General features: G+C 42.3%; 1 non-coding gene across 1 annotated transcript; it reads right to left on the bottom strand.

Annotated features, from left to right (window-relative positions):
• Positions 1 to 11,444: 11,444 nt before the first annotated feature.
• On the bottom strand, positions 11,445 to 11,581 carry LOC114812986. Its single transcript, XR_003760599.1, has one exon. It is a non-coding gene; the product is annotated as a small nucleolar RNA SNORA7 (small nucleolar RNA).
• Positions 11,582 to 12,056: the final 475 nt, after the last annotated feature.

The raw sequence follows: 12,056 nt of genomic DNA on the forward strand, positions 1-12,056 counted from the left end.
TACCTACTACAAATTAATATACCATTTTGTCACTGGAGAATCAAAGCTTAATGAAAGGCCACAAAAATAAGGCTCTGAAAATTAAGATTTATTAAAAAGACTAATTTAGAAATCTTATTTCAAACGTTTTATCCAAAAATCATTTCCCAGAATTTGCTGTGCATGTAGCTATGTATAATTCCTCCTCTTCTCCCACAAAGAGAAATATCTAAAACTGAAAAAGCCTAAAATTCAAGAGAAATCAACATTTTTTAAAATATTGCCTTGTCATTACATTCAGTATGCTATTTTAAGATATAAAAATCCAGAAGAGACCAATTTTATTTTTACACTTTAGAATAAATGCTGAGATCAACTTTTCTTAATGGCTGGCAAAATATCAATAGGTGTGATCTCACTGGCTCACAATGTGCTCAGGGTACTCAGAATAATAGAGAAGCTTATTTAAATAATACAGCAATTTGCTGGTTCATAACCATTAGGGTTGTCCAATTGGATAGAATTAATTTCACACAGCAGGGAGGTTTGTGTTTTGAGAGTTTGGTTTTTTTTAAGATTTTAGAAGTGGCCTACATTAGTACCACTTCTCATTTCCAACTGGTGTTAAAAATGCACATTTATTCAGTCTGCTCTCAAAAATGTAAATCAATGTGTAATAGCCAATTATACTCAAGATACTTATCAAAAGAAGTTAAACTCAGAACCTTTTGGAAACTGAGCTATTTAAAACAAACATGCTTAAATATGGGCTCAGATATGCATTACTGCACTATAGTAGGGCATTTGGATTCTATACTCAGGAATAAAAATAGTCCTTTTCTTCAAGGAGTTTACAATCTTTTAGTAAAAGGAAAAATTCTCATTCTTTTGTTAAGACAGTCATAGTACTAATTAGATTTTTAATTTATTCTCAAATATGCAACTTCAGAATCAAATCTTAGGTTTTAAATTGGAATACTCAAAGTGTGAATGGTGAGAAGAAGAGAATGAGAACTAAAGAGAAGAGAAAAAGATGAAATATTATGAAAATTATTGTACAGGGAAAAGAGGCTACACTTAAAATAAATGCAACAGCCTAAAGATTAGAAACGGGGGGGTGGGGGGAATCATATAAAAGGATGCTGAAGACACAGTATTCTACAAAAGGTATCTCATAGACATCACTATTAGCACTGAATTTGCATTCTGCACCATGGCTATATGTATAATAACAATAATGTTGGTATTTGTTAAGTGCTTACTATGTGCGGAGCACTGTTTTAAGCACTGCACTGTTTTAAGCAGTCAGGTAGTCCCACAAGAGGTTCACAGTCTTAATTCCCATTTTACGGGTGAGTTAACTGAGGCACAAAGAAGTTATGTGACTTGCCCAAAGTCACACAGCTGAGAAGTGGCAGAGCCGGCATTCGAACCCATGACCTCTGACTCCCAAGGCCGTGCTCTTTCCACCGAGCTATGATGTATCATCTTCAGTAACTGCATTTATCAAAAGAAATGGCCTTAAATTTATGAACATAAAATAAATGATCTTTATAAAATGTAAACAAGTAGGAAAGTGTAGCAGTTGACTCCATTTGCAATTGAAGCTGTGAATTCGTTCAGCCTGTTCATTTAGGTGGAAAAAAAAATCTAATGAAAGCCACTGACTGTCACACTAGGGTTAAGACTCTGAACCTATAACTAAATCATGTCACCAACGTGACTCTTTCAATTCTTTAAAACAGAGAAAGCAGGTCAAAAAAGCACCATTCTTTTCAGGCAATTTTTGAAAAAACAATTAATTTCCCGTCCTGAAGCTTTCCCAATTAGCAAAGAGCTCCCTCTTGTGTTTCGTTTTAGATTATTTTTATTTTGGGGGTCTCACTTCCACTTGAGCGCCAACAAATCATTAACAATCAAGTAACTTTACTTTTATTAATCATATTCATTCATTCAATAGTATTTATTGAGCGCTTACTATGTGCAGAGCACTGTACTAAGCGCTTGGGATGAACAAGTCGGCAACAGATAGAGACAGTCCCTGCCGTTTGACGGGCTTACGGTCTAATCGGGGGAGACGGACAGACGAGAACGATGGCACTAAACAGCGTCAAGGGGAAGAACATCTCGTAAAAACAATGGCAACTAAATAGAATCAAGGCGATGTACAATTCATTAACAAAATAAATAGGGTGACGAAAATATATACAGTCGAGCGGACGAGTACAGTGCTGTGGGGATGGGAAGGGAGAGGTGGAGGAGCAGAGGGAAAAGGGGAAAATGAGGCTTTAGCTGCGGAGAGGTAAAGGGGGGATGGCAGAGGGAGTAGAGGGGGAAGAGGAGCTCAGTCTGGGAACGCCTCTTGGAGGAGGTGATTTTTAAGTAGGGTTTTGAAGAGGGAAAGAGAATCGGTTTGGCGGAGGTGAGGAGGGAGGGCGTTCCGGGACCGCGGGAGGACGCGACCCGGGGGTCGACGGCGGGACGGGCGAGACCGAGGGACGGCGAGGAGGTGGGCGGCGGAGGAGCGGAGCGTGCGGGGTGGGCGGTAGAAAGAGAGAAGGGAGGAGAGGTAGGAAGGGGCGAGGTGACGGAGAGCCTCGAAGCCTAGAGTGAGGAGTTTTTGTTTGGAGCGGAGGTCGACGGGCAACCACTGGAGTTGTTTAAGAAGGGGAGTGACAGGCCCAGATCGTTTCTGCGGGAAGATGAGCCGGGCAGCGGAGTGAAGAATAGACCGGAGCGGGGCGAGAGAGGAGGAAGGGAGGTCGGAGAGAAGGCTGACACGGTAGTCTAGCCGGGATATAACGAGAGCCCGTAATAGTAAGGTAGCCGTCTGGGTGGAGAGGAAAGGGCGGATCTTGGCGATATCGTAGAGGTGAAACCGGCAGGTCTCGGTAACGGATAGGATGTGTGGGGTGAACGAGAGGGACGAGTCAAGGATGACACCGAGATTGAGGGCCCGAGAGACGGGAAGGATGGTCGTAACATCCACGGTGATAGAGAAGTCTGGGAGATCAATACTCAATCTTCACAGCCAATTAAAGCCAATCCTCAGTCTTAACCTCGGGCAATAATGTGATTTACTGGATTTTGTTAGTGACTAAACTTGGATTTTAAACAATTGTGGTGTCTTACTATGTGTCAATCACTGCATTAAGTGCTAGAGGAGGTTGGACACAGTCCTTAGCCCACATGGGGCTCATAGTCTAAGTAGGAGAGAGAACAGGTATTTAATCCCCATGTTGCAGATGAGGAAACTGAAGCACAGAAAAGTTAGGTGACTTGCTCAATGTCACACAGCAGGCAAGTGGCCGAGTGGGAATTAGAACCTAGGTCCATATCTTTTCCCCTAGGTCACACCTCTGATGTTGATGTTTTTATTGTCTTTGTTCATGATAAGCAGTGTGGCCTAGGGATAAAACACAGGACTTGGATTCTAATTCCTGCTCTGCCACTTGTCTGCTCTGTGACCTTGGGCAAATCATTTAACTTCTCTGGGCCTCAGTTAAGTCATCTGTAATACGGGGTCTAAGACTGAGCCTAATGTGAGAGAAGGACTGTGTCCAACTCAAATGACTTTACTCTACCGCAGTGCAAAGTAAGCGCTTAATATGACAATTATTACTATTGTAGACTTGGACTATGGCATCAGCCTCCTCAGCCTCTCAGGTATCTTTTGTCGGAAACACTCTTTTAGTCTTGGTTTTTCTACCACATTTCTCTCAGTTTTGCTCTTACCGTCTGGCCATTCCTTCTCAGTCTTCTTTTGCGGCTGTTTCTCTGCTTCCCACCCATAACAGTGGGTGTCGGTTTATACTCTCTTCTGGTTCCCTTCTCTCCTCACTTTACTCCCCAAAAGAGTCAATCTACTCCCACAGTTTCTTTCGCCATTTCTGTTGATGACTCTCAGATCTGCCTAGACAGCTCAAGAGCAACTCCTCATCCTCTATCCATTCTTCCATCCCCAAAGAACAGGGACTTGTCTAAATCCTACTGTGTATACTCTCCCAGCGCTTTGTACGGTGCTCTGCAGGGAATCTATCTACCAACTCTGTAATATTGTACTTTCCCAAGCACTTAGAACAGTGCTCTACACAGTAAGTGCTCAATAACTACAACTGATTAATAAATACTATTACTACTATCACAGCTAACATCAGCACCATCCACCCCATCTCCAAAGCCCACAACCGTGGCATAATTCTTGATTCCTCCCATTCTGTTAACCCCCATATTCAACTCGCCATCATATGTTGCCTGGTTTTTTCATAATATTTCCCATAACCTTCCTTTAAATTCCACCAGGCTAGTCCAGGCCTTTGTCAGTCGAAAGAGCCCGGGCTTGGGAGTCAGAGGTCGTGAGTTCTAATCCTGGCTCCGCCGCTTGCCAGCTGTGTGACTTTGGGCAAGTCACTTAACTTCTCTGTGCCTCAGTTACCCCATCTGTAAAACGGGGATTAAAATTTTGAGCCCCACATGGGACAACCCGATCACCTCATATGCCCCAGCACTTAGAACAGTGCTTTGCACACAGTAAGCGCTTAAAAAATCCCACCATTTATATATATTAGCTTGACTAATCCATCAGCTTTCTCACAGATCTCCTTGTCTACAGTCTATCTCCTTTACAATCCACACTTCACTCTGCTGCCTGAATCATTTTTCTTTCAAGTCATTCTGCACCATATTAAGTGCTTGGGTGAGTAATCATAATAATAATGGTGGTATTTGTTAAACACTTACTATGTGCAAAGCACTGTTCTAAGCACTGGGGGGAATACAAGGTGATCAGGTTGTCCCATGTGGGGCTCACAGTTTAAATCCCCATTTTACAATGAGGTAACTGAGGCACAGAGAAGTTAAGTGACTTGCCCCAAGTCACACAGCTGGCGGAGCCGGGATTAGAACCCATGACCTCTGACTCCCAAGCCCGGGCTCTTTCCAATGAGCCATGCTGCAGAGTTGGTAGACAAGTTCCCTGGCCATAACAGGCTTATCATCTTGAAGGAGATTCAGATATTAATATAAATTGACAGATATGTACATAAGCAGCAGTGTGGCATAGTGAATACAGGACAGACTTGGGAGTCAGAAGGACCTCGCTTCTAATCCCGACTCCACCACTTCTCTGTTGTGTGACCTTGGGCATGTCACTTCACTTCTCTGTGCCTCAGTTTCCCCATCTGGAAAATTAGGATTCAAACTCTGAGCACTGTGAGGGACAGGGACTGTGTCCCACCTGATTATCTTGTATCTACTCCAGTGCTTAGAACAGTGCCTGGCACCTAATAAGCACTTAAATACCACAATTATGAATTATTATTATTATTATGTCCTGTGAGGCTAAGGGTGGGGTGAATACCAAGTACCCAAAAGGTACAGATCAAAATGCAGAGACAACACAGAAAGGAGAGGGAGCCCCTTAGAAACTGAATCGCTCAACCCACTTAACAGTATTAGTGTTCACCATGTACACAACATTATAATAAGCACTTGAGTAGAGTACAAGTAGAAAACACAGTCCCTACCCTCAAGGAGCTTATAGTCTAGTTTATAGTCTGAAGGGCCACAAACCAAAAATGTTATATGGCAGGGACCTGCATGCAAAAAAACCCTTCCTTTTACCCTAGTGGTAAATGGGGGCAATGGTGAACATTGATGGGAGTAAGTGGTTATGAGCACTACACACCCGCTCCAGCCTGGGCCCACATGGACAGATGTCACCCATGCAAAAACACAAGCAGCAAAATCATCATGAAACATATAGTAAATATGGTATTTTTAAACACTTGCTAAGCACTGGAGTGGTTACAAGGTTATGAAGATCAGATCCAGTTTCTGTCTCACATGGAGCTTATAATATACTTTATTCTCATTTTACAAATGAGAAATCAATGACATTTCCTGAGCACTTGAGGTGAGTCCTAGAGAAGTTAAAATCTGATATCTGATGCCATTCCAAAAACTGGTAGACTTTAAGCCCAATGAAGGATGATAAATAATTTATAGAAAAATGGTTAATATAGGAAATATCAAAATTTAAAAGATTAAATATTTTACTTGTAAAAACACCAAAGCACAGTATTTTATGATAGCCACATATGAAAACAAACCACTTCTGACTTAGATTTTCATCATCTTAGAATCTTATGTAAATATGCTACTGATGTCATAATGCTGTGACTAGGTCTGAATTGGACAACATCATAGTGACTCAGTCAAGTATGTAAACACATTTACAGAGACTGTTAGAGAATGCTTTATGGACAAGACAGTTCAACATGAATCTTCCCCTTAAACTTTTATTGCTTTCCTTTCTCATACATGGCAGTAGACCAGCTAGCAAAAGACAAATACTATCTCAAGGTACGTGTTTAGTGGAGAAGTGCTAATATGACTGAGGTTTAGAACAAGTTTTCTGTGAAAAAAAATGCATTTATCATTTGGGAACTATTTCTCTTTCACTTTTCTTCCAAGGCATTCCTCAAATTTTAGCAATGCCTGCCTTGAAATTCTCGAGACAAAGTCAAGCAAACAACTTTTTTGGTCAGCAAATAAAAAGGTGGTTAAATACAGCCAGGGAATGATTGATCTTTTGTTTTTACAAGAACCTTGAGTATTTCTCCTGTCGAGAGCAAGTTTTCTGTTGGTTTCTTGATACACAGTCCCTGTAGGGACCCATTCTCCTCCTCCTCACCCTGTCCTCAGTCAAAGGAGACAGACCATGCTGACATCATCTTGCTGCCTCTTCTCAACCACTTTTTATTATCTTAGATTAATCAGTGGCATTTTTTGACCACTTATTGAGGGGCAGAGCAATATACTATACCATTAAGAGAACACAATAGAGTTGGTGGACATGTTCCCTGCCCTCAAGGAGTTTACAATCCCATGGGAGCCATGTGGTTTTGATCCCATGTGGTCTCCTCAGCAATTTCTGAGGCATGTCATCCACTTTGTGTTCAGGAGAACCTATACAGAACTGAGGCCCTTGATTTCATTGCATTGTAACCTCTTAAGGGCATTGATCCCACCACAGTTGAGCCTGCATAGACATGCTCTATCTCCTATGATTGTCATATTCATTTTGGAAAAATGCCCTATTCAAGTAGGTCTTTGGCAAGGACCATGGCTCCAAAAGTCTATCCTGAATTGTCCTCTACACACGGCTCCTCTGCCCATTTTCCCGATTCATAGCACCATTGCCACAGGCACATTCCAAAGGTCACAGACTAAATCCACCCAAAAGTCCCCATCCTGAGTTCTATCCCCAAATTTGTTCCAGCTCCCCCTCCAGTATAATCACACAATGCATTCAAATTGCCTCTGAGATCACTGTGTCCCCATCAGATTCTGGAACACTACTGTTTCATTCTCAATCTCCACACCCTAAAGGCTGCACTCCCCCTCAGTTAAGCTTGAGCAGTTTTTTTGTTTTTTTTTGAGTGTGCAACCCAGTTCTTCAAAGAACATAGTTGAGAGCTCTAGCCTCTTAATTATTCCATGTGCCTTGGTTAGGAGCCAACAATGTATGATGAGGATCACCCAAATTGGGGAAAACAAAAACCAATCAATGGTATTTATTCAGCACTTACTGTGTGAAGAGCACAGTTAGGCTGTAAGCTCCTTGAGGTGGGGATGTGTCTTCTGGCTTTACTGTATCGAACCAAGTGTTTAGTGCAGTGCTCTGTATTAGTCTACATTGAGTATGAGGAAAAATCTAAATTCAAGCAGAATAAAAATGATAAAGGGAAAGTGACCCATTTCAGGTTGGGCAAATGAACAGTTTTAAAAGACTGAGGGATATTTCTCTCCCAAATGCTAGGTAATCAGTGGTATTTATTGATTTCTTAGTGTGTGTGGATCACTGTACTAAACGCTTGGGAGAGTACAGTTTATTGACCCTGGCCTCAAAGAGCTAATACTGTAAGGGAGAGAGACATTAAATTACAGATAGGAGGAAGGAACAGAGTATAAGGATATGTACATAATTTCTGTGGGGGTGAAGGTGAGGTGAGCAACAAGGTGCTTAAGGAGTATTGACTTAAGTGCATCAGAGAGGCAAAAAGGATGGAAAACAGGTTGGGAGATGAGAAGTTAGCCAGGGAAGGCTTCCTGGAGGAGATGCAATTTTATTAGGAAAATTGGGGAGAGGGGTGATATATGGGAAATAAAGGTAGAGGGGAGTCCAAGACTGGAGTAGAGTTGGGGGGACATGAAAGAAGCAGAGGAGAGTAGATTTGTATTCTCATCAGTACACTCAGGCACTAGGATTGCCACCCACAGCCCATGTACATTTCCTTATACAGAAGAATTTTAATTTCATCATCATCATCAGTAGTATTTGGGTGTTTACTGGGTGCAGAGCAAACATAATGAACTGTCTTAAAAGCTTAACATGTTATCTTCTTTTCCTAACTTTCTTTTTCTGTCTAAAGGAAATTCAGAGGTTCAGAAGCTGAAGCAAAACCTCATAATTGCCATCCTGTGTACAAGCTTAGTGTTCTCTATTTTGTTCATTCTTTGTTTCATTTTAATCCATTACAACCTGAAAGCAAACAAAACGTAAGTCTGATAGTCTAGAAATTCTATAGAGTTACTTAATTTCTTGGAGCCTTTTCAAATTAAGTATAGATGCTTTATATGTCCATATCTCAAGTGCACATGCAGAAATAAATAAAAGTTTTGTAAATTGAAATGGTTGACTCAAGACAGAGGCAAACAAATATCTAGAGGGGGATTAACTTTTAGGTAACTATTGCTTATATCAATCTGTTAACCACTGTTATCACAAAGTATTTATCAGAGCCCAAAGGGAGACAGGAACTCTAAAAAAGATTTAGAATACATGCTCCCTGATTCAAAAAATCAATCAATGGTTTTTATTGAGTGCTTATTGTGTGCAAAGCACTTTAGTAAGCCCTTGAAAGTACAAGCCAAGAGAGTTGGTTGGGTACATTCCCTGCCCACCAGTACATAAGTACTGTGAAGTTGAGGGTGGTGTAAATATCAAGTGTTTAAAGGGTACAGATCAAATGCAAGGGCAACACAGAAGAGAGAGGGAGCGTGGAGTAATGAAGGCTTAGAGAGGGAAGAGATCTTGGAGATGTAGTTTTAATAAAGCTTTGAAAGTGGAGCGAGTGATGGTCTGTTGCATATGAGGGGGAACAGAATTCCAGGCCAATGGGAGGATGTGGGCAAGGGGTCAGTGGCGAGACAAGGAGACAGTTTCTGTGAGTAGGTTAGTGTTGGAAGAGCAAAGCATATGGGCAGGGTTGAGGAAATAAATCATTAAGATAAGAAAGGAGAGAGTGAGCTGATTGAATGCAATAAAACTGATAAGGAGTTTGCTGGTTTCTTTTTAGAGAAGCAGCGTTGCTCAGTGGAAAGAGCCTGGGCTTGGGAGTCAGAGGTCATGGGTTCGAATCCCAGCTCTGCCACTTGGCAGCTGTGTGACTGTGGGCAAGTCACTTCACTTCTCTGTGCCTCAGTTCCCTCATCTGGATTACGACTGTGAGTCTCATGTGGGACAACCTGATTGCCCTCTATCTACCGCAGCGCTTAGAACAGTGCTCTGCACATAGTAAGAGCTTAACAAATACCAACATTATTATTTGTTTGTTTTGTTTTTTAGAAAAGTGACCCAAGTAGCAGAGTGAAGTTGGCAAGAGGAGACAGGATAAGTGCTTAGATCAGTATAGTAGCAGTTCGGAAGGAAAGGGAGGATTTTAATGATGTCGTACAATAACCACAGACAGGATTTGGTGGCAGATTGAATATGTGGGTTGAAAGAGATGGGTTGAGCATAATGTCAAAGTTTCAGGATTGAGAGACAGGGAGGATATTGGAGTTGTCTACTGTGGTAGAGATGATAGTTGAAGCCATGAGAGCAAATGAGTTTCCAAGGGAGTGAATCTAGATGGAGAATGGAAGGGGATCCCCTAGAGTTAGTTCAGTGCCTGGCATAACAACGTTTAGCAAATACTTACAAAAAGCAGTGGGGAAGAAGCCATTAGAGAGTGAACAGTTGACAATGGTATTCAAGGAGAGAAGAGAGGGGGCAAGTGTTTGGATGTTTTTATGGTATTTGTTAAGTGCTTACTAAGAGTGATGTGGTTTTCTAAGTACCAGAGTAGTATACAAGTTTATGAGGTTGGGCACAGTCCCTGACCCACATGGGGCTCATAGTCCAAATAGGAGGGAGTAGGATTTAATCCTCATTTCACAGTTAGGGAAACCAAGGCATAGAGAAAAGTTAAATGACTTGCCCAAGGTCACACAGCAAGCATTTGGCAGAACCGGGATTAGAACCCAGGTCCTCTGATTTCCAGGCCCACGCTCTTTCCATTAAAGGTAGGGTCCAAGGCTCAGAGGGAGGGGGTAGACTTTTAGAAGACATGGGAGCTCGCCCCTCAAGATACTGTTGGACAAGATAGGAGAGTTGAAAAGGGGGCAGAAGGAGAGAGGAACTAGAGGGAAGCCAAGGAGATTTTAGGGAGATTACTTTTGATGGTTTCAATTTTATCAATTATGTGGCCAGGTCATTAGGGGCAAGAGAGAGGGGGCAGGGCTTTGAGAAGGGAATTAAATGACAAACAGCTAATTGGAGAGTGTGCAGGGGAGTCAATGAGGAAGGGAAAATAATGTTACCAGACAGAGAAGAGGGCAGAGTTAAAGCAGGTGAGGATCTTATAGTCTATCAGTGGAGAAAGACACCTCAAAAATCGCACAAAGGGCAAGTAATAGAGTATATAGAGTAGGTAATCAAAGATTACAGGACTTGTGGTAACTCTGTAAAAATAATAATCACAACAGCAATAACAAGTAATAAGCACTACTATGAGCTAAACACCATACTAAGTTCCGGGGAAAATACAAGATAATCAGGGCAGACACAGTCCCTATCCCACATGGGGCAAAGTCTGAGAAGGGAGACCAGATATTTAACCCCCATTTTACAGATGAGGAAATTGGGGGTATCATGAAGTTAAACACTTTGCCAACTAAGTCAACCAGCAGGCAAGTGGCTGCATCGGGATTAGACCCTAAATCAATCAATGGTATTTAGTGAGTGCTTACTTTGTCCAGAGGACTGTACTAAATGCTTGAGAGAGTACAATTCAAAAGAGTAACATTCCCTGGCTACAACATACTCTGACTCCCTGGCCCATACTCTTCCCACTAGATCATTAGTATGATATTTGTCAAGTGCTTACAAAGGGCCAAGCACTAATCTAAGCAGTGGGTTGTCAGTCTTTTGTGCTAAGTAATCTCTGACCCATAGCAACTCCATGGACACATCTCTCCCAGTACGCCCCACCTCCTGCAATCACTGTGGTAGTGTATCCATAGAGTTTTCTTGGTAAAAATATGGAAGTGGTTTACCATTGCCTTCTTCCACGCAGTAAACTTGAGTCTCCGCCCTCGATTCTCTCCCATGTTGCTGCTGCCCAGAACAGGTGAGTTTGACTTGTAGCAGACTGCCTCCACTCACTAGCCACTGGCCAAGCTAGGAATGGAATGGGTAGGCCTCTGCTTGACTCTCCCTCTCGTAGCCGAGAGTGGTAGAGTATTGGAAACTTTCCAGGTGCAATTCTGAGAGGTAATGCAGTGGGTTAGATACGAGCTAATCACATCAGACATGGTTGCTGTCCCATATAAAACTCATTAAGTAGGAACGTCTTAAGTGCATAAGTGGCTCAGATGGGCGGAAGTGGCAGCTGGAGGACATAATGTGAGATTAGAGATTATTGAGAAGCAGTGTGGCTCAGTGGAAAAAGCACGGGCTTGGGAGACAGAGGTCATGGGTTCGAATCCCTGCTCTGCCACTTGGCAGCTGTGTGACTGTGGGCAAGTCACTTCACTTCTCTGGGCCTCAGTTACCTCATCTGGAAAATGGGGATTAACCGTGAGCCTCCCGTGGGACAACCTGATGACCCTGTATCTACCCCAGCGCTTAGAACAGTGCTCTGCACATAGTAAGCGCTTAACAAATACCAACATTATTATTGGGGAAGGCTACTATCTCAGAAGGCCTCTGAAATAGTGTGGTTTAGTGGCTAGACCATGGGCCTGGGAGT

This window comes from Ornithorhynchus anatinus, chromosome 6, assembly GCF_004115215.2.
Source record: "Ornithorhynchus anatinus isolate Pmale09 chromosome 6, mOrnAna1.pri.v4, whole genome shotgun sequence".
In the NCBI taxonomy this organism is placed as follows: Eukaryota; Metazoa; Chordata; class Mammalia; order Monotremata; family Ornithorhynchidae; genus Ornithorhynchus; species Ornithorhynchus anatinus.